The sequence below is a fragment of the Oncorhynchus tshawytscha genome, linkage group LG22, assembly GCF_018296145.1.
Source record: "Oncorhynchus tshawytscha isolate Ot180627B linkage group LG22, Otsh_v2.0, whole genome shotgun sequence".
In the NCBI taxonomy this organism is placed as follows: domain Eukaryota; kingdom Metazoa; phylum Chordata; class Actinopteri; order Salmoniformes; family Salmonidae; genus Oncorhynchus; species Oncorhynchus tshawytscha.
Genome location: NC_056450.1, coordinates 45,703,581 through 45,715,003, shown reverse-complemented (window position 1 = coordinate 45,715,003; position 11,423 = coordinate 45,703,581).

The following is an 11,423-nucleotide window of genomic DNA, read 5'->3' as shown; positions in this document are numbered from 1 at the left end:
TCAGTAGTAGTAGTAATTCAGTTCAGTAGTAGTAGTAATAATAAGTTCAAGTAGTGGTAGTAGTAGTAATAGGTTCAGGGTAGTAGTAGTAGTTCAGGTGGTAGTAGTAGTAATAACAGTTCAGGTAGTAGTAGTAGTAATAAAGTTCAGGTAGTGGTAGTAGTAATAATGTTCAGTGGTGGTAGTAGTAATAATAGGTTCAGGTAGTAGTAAGTTCAGGTAGTAGTAGTAATAATATTCAGTAGTAGTAGTAGTAGTAATAGTAGTTCAGGTAGTGGTAGTAGTAGTAGTAGTAATAATAGTTCAGGTGGTAGTAGTAGTAGTAAGTAGTTCAGTAGTAGTAGTAGTAGTAGTAGTGTAGTAGTAGTAGTAGTGGTAGTAGTAGTATAGGTTCAGGTGGTAGTAGTAGTATAAGTTTCAGGTAGTGTAGTAGTAATAATAGTTCAGGTAGTGGTAGTAGTATGCGGTTCAGTAGTGGTAGTATGGGTTCAGGTGGTGGTAGTAGTAGTAGTAATAAGTTCAAGTAGTAGTAGTAGTAGTAATAATGCTGTTCAAGTAGTAGTAGTAGTAATAATGCTGGTTCAAGTAGTAGTAGTAGTAATAAGTTCAAGTAGTAGTAGTAGTAATGCAGTTCAAGTAGTAGTAGTAGTAATAATAATAGTTCAAGTAGTAGTAGTAGTATGTAAGTTCAAGTAGTAGTAGTAGTAGTATAGGTTCAAGTAGTAGTAGTAGTAATATAATAAATTAGTAGTAGTAGTAGTAGTAATATGCAGTTCAGGTAGTAGTAGTAGTAGTAATGTGGTTCAAGTAGTAGTAGTAGTAGTAGTAATAAGTTCAGGTGTGGTGTAGTAGTAAAGTTCAGTAGTAGTGGTTCAGTAGTAGTAGTAACGTTTCAGTAGTAGTAGTAGTAATGCAGTTCAAGTAGTAGTAGTAGTAGTAATATGCAGTTCAAGTAGTAGTAGTAGTAATAATAAATTCAAGTAGTAGTAGTAGTATCAGGTTCAAGTAGTAGTAGTAGTAATAAATCAAGTTCAGTAGTAGTAGTAATAATAGTTCAGTAGTAGTAGTAGTAGTAGTAATAATGCTGTTTCAAGTAGTAGTAGTAGTAGTAGTAATAGTTCAAGTAGTAGTAGTAGTAATAATGTTCAAGTAGTAGTAGTAGTAGTAGTAATAACAAGTTCAAGTAGTAGTAGTAATAATAATGTAGTTCAAGTAGTAGTAGTAGTAGTAATATAAGTTCAGTAGTAGTAGTAGTAGTAATAAGTTCAGGTAGTGGTAGTGGTAGTAATAGTAGTTCAGGTGGTGTGTGGTAGTAATGTTCAGGTGGTGGTAGTAGTAGTTCAAATGGTGGTTCAGGTGGTGGTGGTAGTAATAGGGTTCAGGTGGTGGTGGTAATAATAGTTCAGTCAGGTGGTAGTAGTAGGTGGTAGTCATAGTTCAGGTTCAGTAGTAGTAGTAGTAGTAATGGTGTTTCAGTAGTAGTAGTAGTAGTAACAGTAATTCAAGTTCAGTAGTAGTAGTAGTAGTAACAAGTTCAGGTGGTAGTAGTAGTAGTAATGAGTTCAAGTAGTAGTAGTAGTAATAATGTAGTTCAAGTAGTAGTAGTAGTAATAGTTCAAGTAGTAGTAGTAATATAAATTCAAGTAGTAGTAGTAGTAATAAGTTCAAGTTCAGTAGTAGTAGTAGTAGTAGTAATAAGTTCAAGTAGTAGTAGTAATAATGCAAGTTCAAGTAGTAGTAGTAGTAATAAATTCAAGTAGTAGTAGTATAATAAGTTCAAGTAGTAGTAGTAATAAGTAGTAGTTCAGGTAGTAGTAGTAGTAATAGGTTCAAGTAGTGGTAGTAGTATGTAATAAGGTTCAGGTAGTAGTAGTAATAGGTTCAGGTAGTGGTAGTAGTAATGGTTCAGGTGGTGGTGGTGGTAGTAATAACGGGTTCAGGTGGTGTGGTAGTAATGGGTTCAGGTGGTGGTGGTAGTAATAATCAGGTTCAGGTGGTAGTAGTAGTAGTAATGAGTTCAGGTGGTAGTGGTGGTAGTAGTAACAGGTTCAGGTGGTAGTAGTAGTAATAATTCAGGTAGTAGTAGTAGTAGGTAAAGGTTTCAGTAGTGTAGTAGTAATAGTCAGGTGGTAGTGGTAGTAATGCAGTTCAGGTGGTAGTAGTAGTAATAAGTTCAGGTGTAGTAGTAGTAGTAGCAAGTTCAGGTGTAGTAGTAGTAGTAATAATATGCAAAGTTCAGGTAGTGTAGTAGTAATGTAGTTCAGGTTCAGGTGGTGGTAGTAGTAATAGGTTCAGGTGTAGTAGTAGTAATAGGTTCAGGTAGTAGTGGTAGTAGTAATAGGTTCAGGTAGTGGTAGTAGTAATAATAGTTCAGGTAGTAGTAGTAGTAATAATTTCAGGTGGTGTAGTAGTAATAACAAGGTTCAAGTGTTCAGGTAGTGGTAATAATAGTTCAGGTGGTGGTAGTAGTAATAATAGGTTCAGGTGGTGGTGGTAGTAATAATGGGTTCAGTGGTGGTGGTGGTAGTAATAGGTTCAGGTGGTAGTAGTGGTAGTAATAACGTTTCAGGTAGTGGTAGTAATAATGGTTCAGGTGTGGTAGTAGTAGTAATAATGCAGGTTCAGGTAGTGGTAGTAATAATGTTCAGTTCAGGTAGTAGTGGTAGTAATAGGTTCAGGTGGTAGTGGTGGTAATAACAGGTTCAGGTTCAGTGGTGGTAGTAATAAGGTTCAGTGGTGGTGGTAGTAATAGCAGTTCAGGTGGTGGTGGTAGTAATGTAGTTCAGGTGTGGTGGTGTAGTAATAGTCAGGTTCAGGTGTTCAGTGGTAGTAGTAATAATAGGTTCAGGTGGTGGTAGTAGTAGTATGCAGGTTCAGGTGGTAGTAGTAGTAATAACAGTTTCAGGTGGTAGTAAGTAGTGTCAATAGTTTCAGTGTAGTAGTAGTAATAGTGGTTCAGGTAGTAGTGGTAGTAGTAAACAGGTTCAGTAGTAGTAGTAGTAATGTTTCAGTGTGGTAGTAGTAGTAATAACAGTTCAGGTAGTGGTAGTAGTAATAGTTCAAGTGTGGTAGTAGTAATGTTCAGGTGTGGTAGTAGTAATATGGTTCAGGTGGTGTAGTAGTAATAGGTTCAGGTGGTGGTAGTAGTAATGGTTCAGGTAGTGGTAGTAGTAATGGTTCAGGTGGTGGTAGTAGTAATGGGTTCAGGTGTGGTGGTAGTAGTGGTTCAGTAGTAGTAGTTCAAGTAGTAATAGTAGTTCAGGTAGTGGTAGTAGTAATAATAGGTTCAAGTAGTAGTAGTAGTAATAATGAGTTCAGGTAGTCAGGTAGTGGTAGTATGCAGTTTCAGGTAGTAGTAGTAGTAATAATGGTTCAGGTAGTAGTAGTAGTAGTAATAGGTTCAGGTTCAGTAGTGGTAGTAGTAGTAATGCTGAGTTCAGGTAGTGTAGTAGTAATAATAGGTTCAGGTGGTAGTAGTAGTAGTAATAATGCAAGTTCAGGTTCAAGTAGTAGTAGTAATAACAAGTTCAGGTGGTAGTAGTAAGTATGGTTCAAGTAGTAGTAGTAGTAGTAATAGTAAAGTTCAGGTAGTAGTAGTAGTAATATGGTTCAGGTGGTAGTAGTAGTAATAATGGTTCAGGTGGTGGTAGTAGTAATAGTAATTCAGGTGTTCAGGTAGTGGTAGTAAATAATAGTTCAGGTGGTGGTAGTAGTAGTAATAACAGTTCAGGTGGTGGTGGTGGTAGTAATGCAAGTTCAGGTGGTGGTAGTAGTAGTAATGGTTCAGGTGGTAGTGGTGGTAAAGAGGTTCAGGTGGTGGTAGTAGGTAAATGGTTCAGGTGGTGGTGGTAGTATATGGTTCAGGTGGTAGTGGTAGTAGTAATAGGGTTCAGGTGGTGGTTCAGGTAGTAGTAGTGGTAGTAACAGGTTCAAGTGGTAGTAGTAGTAATAGGTTCAGGTTCAGGTGGTAGTAGTAGTAATAACAGGGTCAGGTAGTAGTAGTAGTGTCAGGTAGTAGTAACAGTAGTTCAGTAGTAGTAGTAGTAATTCAGGTTCAGTAGTAGTAGTAGTAATATGTGGTTCAAGTAGTAGTAGTAATAATTTCAGGTGTAGTAGTAGTAATATGGTTCAGGTAGTGTAGTAGTAGTAATAGGTTCAGGTGGTAGTAGTAGTAATAGGTTCAGTAGTGGTAGTAGTAGTAATAGGTTCAGGTGGTAGTAGTAGTAATAGTTCAGGTGGTAGTAGTAGTAATAGTTCAGGTAGTGGTAGTAGTAATAGGTTCAGGTGGTGGTAGTAGTAATAGTTCAAGGTGTGTAGTAGTAGTAATAGTTCAGTTCAGTAGTAGGTGGTAGTAATAATGGTTCAGGTAGTGGTAGTAGTAGTAATAATAAATTCAGGTAGTGGTAGTAGTAGTAGTAATGTAAGTTTCAGGTGGTGGTGGTAGTAATAATAAGTTCAGGTAGTGGTGTAGTAGTAATAAGTTCAGGTGGTGGTAGTAGTATAACAGTTCAGTGGTGGTGTAATATGGTTCAGGTGTGGTTCAGTCAGGTAGGTAGTAGTATCAGGTTCAGGTGGTGGTGGTAGTAATAGTTCAGGTGGTCAGGTGGTAGTAGTAGTAATAATAGTTCAGTTCAGTAGTGGTAGTAGTAGTAGTAGTAATAATGAGTTCAGGTAGTAGTAGTAGTAATAATAAGTTCAAGTAGTAGTAGTAGTAGTAATAAGTTCAGTAGTAGTAGTAGTAGTAATAATAGTTCAGTAGTAGTAGTAGTAATAATAGTTCAAGTAGTAGTAGTAGTAGTAATATGCGTTTCAAGTAGTAGTAGTAGTAGTATAGGTTCAAGTAGTAGTAGTAATAATTCAGGTTCAGTAGTAGTAGTAATAATAATTCAAGTAGTAGTAGTAGTAATAGTAGGTTCAAGTAGTAGTAGTAATAATAGTTCAAGTAGTAGTAGTAGTAATAATGGTTCAAGTAGTAGTAGTAGTAATAAAAGTTCAAGTAGTGGTAGTAGTAATAATAGTTCAGGTGTAGTAGTAGTAATAATGGGTTCAGGTGGTAGTAGTAGTAATGGTTCAGGTGGTGGTGGTAGTAATGTGTTCAGGTGGTGGTGGTAGTGGTAGTTCAGTAGTTCAGGTGGTGGTTCAGTAGTAGTAAATAACGGTTCAGTGGTGTGTTCAGTAGTAGTAATATGTTCAAGTAGTAGTAGTAGTAATAGCAAATCAAGTAGTAGTAATCAAGTTCAAGTAGTAGTAGTAGTATGCAAATTCAAGTAGTAGTAGTAGTAATATGCAAATTCAAGTAGTAGTAGTAATAGTAAATTCAAGTAGTAGTAATAATGCAAATTCAAGTAGTAGTAGTAATAATAACAGTTCAAGTAGTAGTAGTAGTAATAATAGTTCAGGTGGTGGTAGTAGTATAGTAAAGGTTCAGGTGGTGGTGGTGGTAGTAATAGGTTCAGGTGGTGGTGGTAGTAATGCAGGTTCAGGTGGTGGTGGTAGTAATATAGGTTCAAGTAGTGGTAGTAGTAGTAGTAGTGTTCAAGTAGTAGTAGTAGTAGTAATAGTAGTTTCAGGTAGTAGTAGTAATAATAGGTTCAAGTAGTAGTGGTAGGTAATAAAGTTCAAGTAGTAGTAGTAGTAGTAATAATAAGTTCAAGTGTAGTAGTAGTAATAATAGGTTCAGGTAGGTAGTAGTGGTAATGTAATGTTCAGTGTAGTGTGTAGTAATAACAAGTTCAGGTAGTGTAATATAAGTAGTAAGTAGTAGTAAATTTCAGTAGGTGGTAGTAGTAGTAGTAACGGTTCAAGTGTAGTAGTAGTAGTAGTCAGGTGGTGTTCAAGTAGTAGTAGTAGTTCAGGTGGTGGTCAAGGTAGTAGTAAATAGGTAATAGTTCAAGTTCAGTGTAGTAGTAGTAGTGTTTCAAGTAGTGTAGTGGTAAGTAAGTGGTGGTTCAGTGGTAGTAATAATAGGTTCAGGTAGTAGTAGTAGTAATTCAAGTAGTGTAGTAATTCAGGTTCAGGTAGTAGTAGTAGTAATTCAGTTCAGGTAGTAGTAGTAGTAAAGTTCAGTAGTAGTAGTAGTAGTAGTAGTAGTAACAGGTTCAAGTAGTAGTAGTAGTAATAATGTTCAGGTAGTGTAGTAGTAATGAGTTCAGGTGGTAGTAGTAATAATGCTAAAGGTAGTGGTGTAGTAGTAAATAAGTTCAGTAGTTCAGTAGTAGTAGTAATATTTCAGTAGTAGTAGTAGTAGTATGCAAGTTCAGGTGGTGGTAGTAGTAATAACGTGTTCAGGTGGTAGTAGTAGTAGTATGCAGGTTCAGGTAGTGGTAGTAGTAGTAATAAGGTTCAGGTGGTGGTGTAGTAGTAATGGTTCAGGTGGTGGTGGTAGTAATGTTCAGGTGGTGGTGGTAGTAACGTGTTCAGGTGGTGGTAGTGGTGGTTCAGGTGTAGTAACAGGTTCAGGTGGTGGTAGTGGTAATAATGGTTCAGGTGGTGGTGGTGGTAGTAATAGGTTCAGGTGGTGGTGGTGGTGGTGGTAGTAACGTGTTCAGGTGGTGGTGGTGGTAGTAACGTTCAGGTGGTGGTGGTGGTAATAACAGGTTCAGGTGTGTGGTAGTAATAACGGTTCAGGTGGTGGTGGTAGTAATATGGTTCAGGTGGTGGTGGTAGTAATGGGTTCAGGTGGTGGTGTAGTAATAATGGTTCAGGTGGTGGTGGTAGTAATGGTTCAGGTGGTGGTGGTAATAGTAACAGGTTCAGGTGGTGGTAGTATGGTAATATGTGTTCAGGTGGTAGTAATAGTAGTTCAGGTGGTAGTAGTAGTAATAGGTTCAGGTGGTAGTAGTAGTAACAGGTCAGGTGGTAGTTCAGTAGTAGTAGTAGTAGTAGTAATGGGTTCAGGTGGTAGTGGTAATATGTTCAGTTTCAGGTGTAGTAGTAATAATAAATTCAGGTGGTGGTAGTAGTAATGTTCAGGTGGTGGTAGTAGTAATAATAATTTCAGGTGGTGGTAGTAGTAATAACAGGTTCAGGTGGTGGTAGTAGTAATAACAGGTTCAGGTGGTGGTAGTAGTAATAACGGGTTCAGGTGGTGGTAGTAGTAATGGTTCAGGTGGTGGTGGTAGTATAGGTTCAGGTGGTGGTAGTAGGTAGTAAGTAATAGGTTCAGGTTCAGTGGTGGTAGTAATAACGGTTTCAGGTGGTGGTGGTAGTAATGGGTTCAGGTGGTGGTGGTGGTGGTAGTAACGTGTTCAGGTGGTGGTGGTAGTAATAACGGTTCAGGTGGTGGTGGTAGTAATAACGGTTCAGGTGGTGGTGGTAGTAATAATGGGTTCAGGTGGTGGTGGTAGGTAGTAATGTTCAGGTGGTGGTGGTAGTAATATGCGGTTCAGGTGGTGGTGGTAGTAATAATAAATTCAGTTCAGGTGGTGGTAGTAATAATGGGTTCAGGTGTAGTGGTAGTAGTAACGGGTTCAGGTGGTGGTGGTAGTAGTAATAGGTTCAGGTGGTGGTGGTGGTAGTAATGGGTTCAGGTGGTGGTGGTGGTAGTAATAACGGTTCAGGTGGTGGTGGTGGTAGTAACGTTCAGGTGGTGGTGGTAGTAGTAGTAATACGGTTCAGGTGGTGGTGGTGGTAATAAAGTTCAGGTGGTGGTGGTAGTAATAACAGGTTCAGGTGGTGGTGGTAGTAATATGTTCAGGTGGTGGTGGTAGTAACGGGTTCAGGTGGTGGTGGTGGTAATAGTAACAGGTCAGGTGGTAGTAATAGGTTCAGGTGGTAGTAGTAAATAGGTTCAGTAGTGGTGTGTAGTAACAGGGTCAGTAGTGGTAGTAGTAACAGGGTTCAGGTGGTAGTCAGTAGTAGTAGGGTCAGGTAGGTAGTAAATATCAGGTTCAGTAGTGTAGTAGTAGTGTCAGTAAGTTCAAGGTCAGGTGGTAGTAGTAGTAACAGGGTTCAGGTGGTAGTGGTAATGTGTTCAGGTAGTAGTAGTGGTAACGTGTTCAGGTGGTGGTAGTAGTAATGGGTTCAGGTGGTGGTGGTAGTAATGGGTTCAGGTGGTGGTGGTAGTAATAATGGTTCAGGTGGTGGTAGTAGTAATGGGTTCAGGTGGTGGTAGTAGTAATGGTTCAGGTGGTGGTAGTAGTAATGGGTTTCAGGTGGTGGTAGTAGTAATGGTTCAGGTGGTGGTGGTAGTAATGGTTCAGGTGGTGGTGGTAGTAATAATAGTTCAGGTGGTGGTGGTAGTAATGGTTCAGGTGGTGGTGGTGGTAATAACGGGTTCAGGTGGTGGTGGTAGTAATAGGTTCAGGTGGTGGTGGTAGTAACGGGTTCAGGTGGTGGTAGTAATGGTTCAGGTTCAGGTGGTGGTGGTAGTAATAGGTTCAGGTGGTGGTGGTGTAGTAGTAATGGTTCAGGTGTGGTAGTGGTAGTAATATGCGGTTCAGGTGTGTGGTAGTAGTAACGGGTTCAGGTGGTGGTGGTAGTAGTAATAACAGGTTCAGTAGTAGTGGTAGTAGTAACGGTTCAGGTAGGTGGTAGTAGTAATAGGTGGTTCAGGTGGTAGTAGTAGTAATGGTTCAGGTGGTGGTAGTAGTGTTCAGTGGTAGGTAGTAATGGGTTCAGGTGGTGGTGGTGGTAGTAACGGTTCAGGTGTGGTGGTGTAGTAATAACGGTTCAGGTGGTGGTGGTGGTAATAATGGTTCAGGTGGTGTGGTGGTAGTAGTAACGGTTCAGGTGGTGGTGGTGGTAGTAATAATGGGTTCAGGTGGTGGTGGTGGTAGTAGTAGTAGTAGTGGTAATATGGTTCAGGTGGTGGTGGTGGTAGTAATGTAACGTTTCAGGTGGTGGTGGTGGTAGTAGTAACGTGTTCAGGTGGTGGTGGTAGTAATAGGTTCAGGTGGTGGTGGTAGTAACGTTTCAAGTTGGTGGTAGTAGTGGTAGGTAGTTCAGGTGGTTCAGTGGTGGTAATAGGTTCAGGTGGTGGTAGTATGTAAGTTCAGGTGGTGGTGGTGGTGGTAGTAATAGGTTCAGGTGTGGTGGTTGTGGTAGTAATGGGTTCAGGTGGTGGTGGTGGTAGTAATGGGTTCAGGTGGTGGTGGTGGTGGTAGTAGTAACGTGTTCAGGTGTGGTGGTAGTAATAATAGTTCAGTAGTGGTGGTGGTGGTATGTAACGGTTCAGGTGGTGGTGTGGTAGTAACGGTTTCAGGTGGTGGTGGTGGTGGTAATAACGGGTTCAGGTGGTGGTGGTAGTAATAACGGTTCAGGTGGTGGTGGTAGTAATGGGTTCAGGTTCAGTGGTAGTAGTAACAGGTTCAAGTGGTGTAGTAGTGGTAGTAAAGGGTCAGGTGGTAGTAAGTTCAGGTGGTAGTAGTAGTAACAGGGTCAGTGGTAGTAAGTAAAATTCAGGTGGTAGTAGTAGTAATATGGGTTCAGGTAGTAGTAGTAGTAATAGGTTCAGGTAGTAGTAGTAGTAATAGTAATCAGGTTCAAGTAGTAGTAGTAGTAGTTCAGTAGTAGTCAGGTTTCAGTAGTAGTAGTAAATAGGTTCAAGTGTAGTAGTAGTAATAAATGTTCAGGTGGTAGTAGTAATAGTAGTTCAAGTAGTAGTAGTAATATAAGTTCAAGTAGTAGGTAGTAATTCAGGTTCAGGTAGTAGTAGTAGTAATAGTTCAGGTAGTGGTAGTAATAATGGTTCAGTAGTGGTGGTAGTAGGTAATAACGGGTTCAGGTGGTGGTAGTAGTAATAAGTTCAGGTGGTGGTAGTAGTAATAGGTTCAGGTGTGGTGGTAGTAATAGGTTCAAGTAGTGGTAGTAGTAGTAATGCAAGTTCAGGTAGTGGTGGTAGTAATAATTCAGGTAGTAGTAGTAGTAATATGTGTTCAGGTAGTAGTAGTAATATGCTCAGTTCAGAGTAGTAGTAGTAGTATATAGGTTCAAGTAGTAGTAGTAGTAGTATGCAAATTCAAGTAGTAGTAGTAGTAAATATGCAGGTTCAAGTAGTAGTAGTAGTAGTAATAATCAGGTTCAAGTGGTAGTGGTGTAGTAGTATGCGGGTTCAAGTTCAGGTGGTGGTGGTAGTAATATACGGGTTCAGGTGGTGGTGGTAGTAGTAATGCAGGTTCAGTAGTGGTAGTAGTAGTAATAATGTTCAGGTAGTGGTAGTAGTAATGCAGTTCAGGTAGTGGTAGTAGTAGTAATAGGTTCAAGTAGTAGTAGTAGTAATAAGTTCAAGTAGTGGTAGTAATAATAGGTTTCAGGTAGTGGTAGTAGTAGTAAATTCAGTAGTAGTGGTGGTGTAGTGGTATAATGTTCAAGTGGTAGTGGTAGTAATAGGTTCAGGTAGTGGTAGTAAATGCGGTTCAGGTAGTGTAGTAGTAATGCAAGTTCAGTAGTAGTAGTAGTGGTAGTAATAGGTTCAGGTGTAGTAGTAGTAATGCAAGTTCAGGTAGTAGTGGTAGTAATAATGCAGTTCAAGGTGGTGGTAGTAGTAATAACAAGTTCAGTAGTAGTAGTAGTAATAGCAATAAAGTTCAGTAGTAGTAGTAGTAGTAGTATAATAATGGGTTCAGAGTAGTAGTAGTAGTAATAATGAGTTCAAGTAGTAGTAGTAGTAATAATAGTTCAGTTCAGTAGTAGTAGTAGTATATGAGTTCAAGTAGTAGTAGTAGTAATATGTAAATTCAAGTAGTAGTAGTAGTAATAATTCAAGTAGTAGTAGTAGTAATGAGTTCAGTAGTAGTAGTAATAATATGCTGTTTCAGAGTAGTAGTAGTAGTAATAGGTTCAAGTAGTAGTAGTGGTGTATGCTAAGTTCAAGTAGTAGTAGTAGTAATATGCTGTTCAGGTAGTAGTAGTAGTAGTAATATGCAAGTTCAAGTAGTAGTAGTAGTAGTATGTTCAGGTTCAGGTAGTAGTAGTAATAATAAGTTCAGTAGTAGTAGTAGTAGTATGCTGAGTTCAAGTAGTAGTAGTAGTAGTAATCAGGTTCAGTAGTAGTAGTATAGTAATAGGTTCAGGTAGTAGTAGTAGTATAATAAGTTCAAGTAGTAGTAGTAGTAGTAATAATGGTTCAAGTAGTAGTAGTAGTAATAATTCAGGTTCAAGTGGTAGTGGTAGTGGTAATAATGGGTTCAAGTAGTAGTAGTAGTAATAGTAAAATGCAATAGTTCAAGTAGTAGTGTAGTAGTAATAATAAAGTTCAAGTAGTAGTAGTAGTAATAAAGTTCAAGTAGTAGTAGTAATATGCTGTTCAAGTAGTAGTAGTAGTAGTAATGCTTCAGTTCAAGTAGTAGTAGTAGTAATAATAGTTCAAGTAGGTAGTAAATATAATGCAGTTCAGAGTAGTAGTAATATGAGTTCAAGTAGTAGTAGTAGTAGTAATGCTGTAGTTCAGGTAGTAGTGGTGTAGTAATAATAGGTTCAAGTAG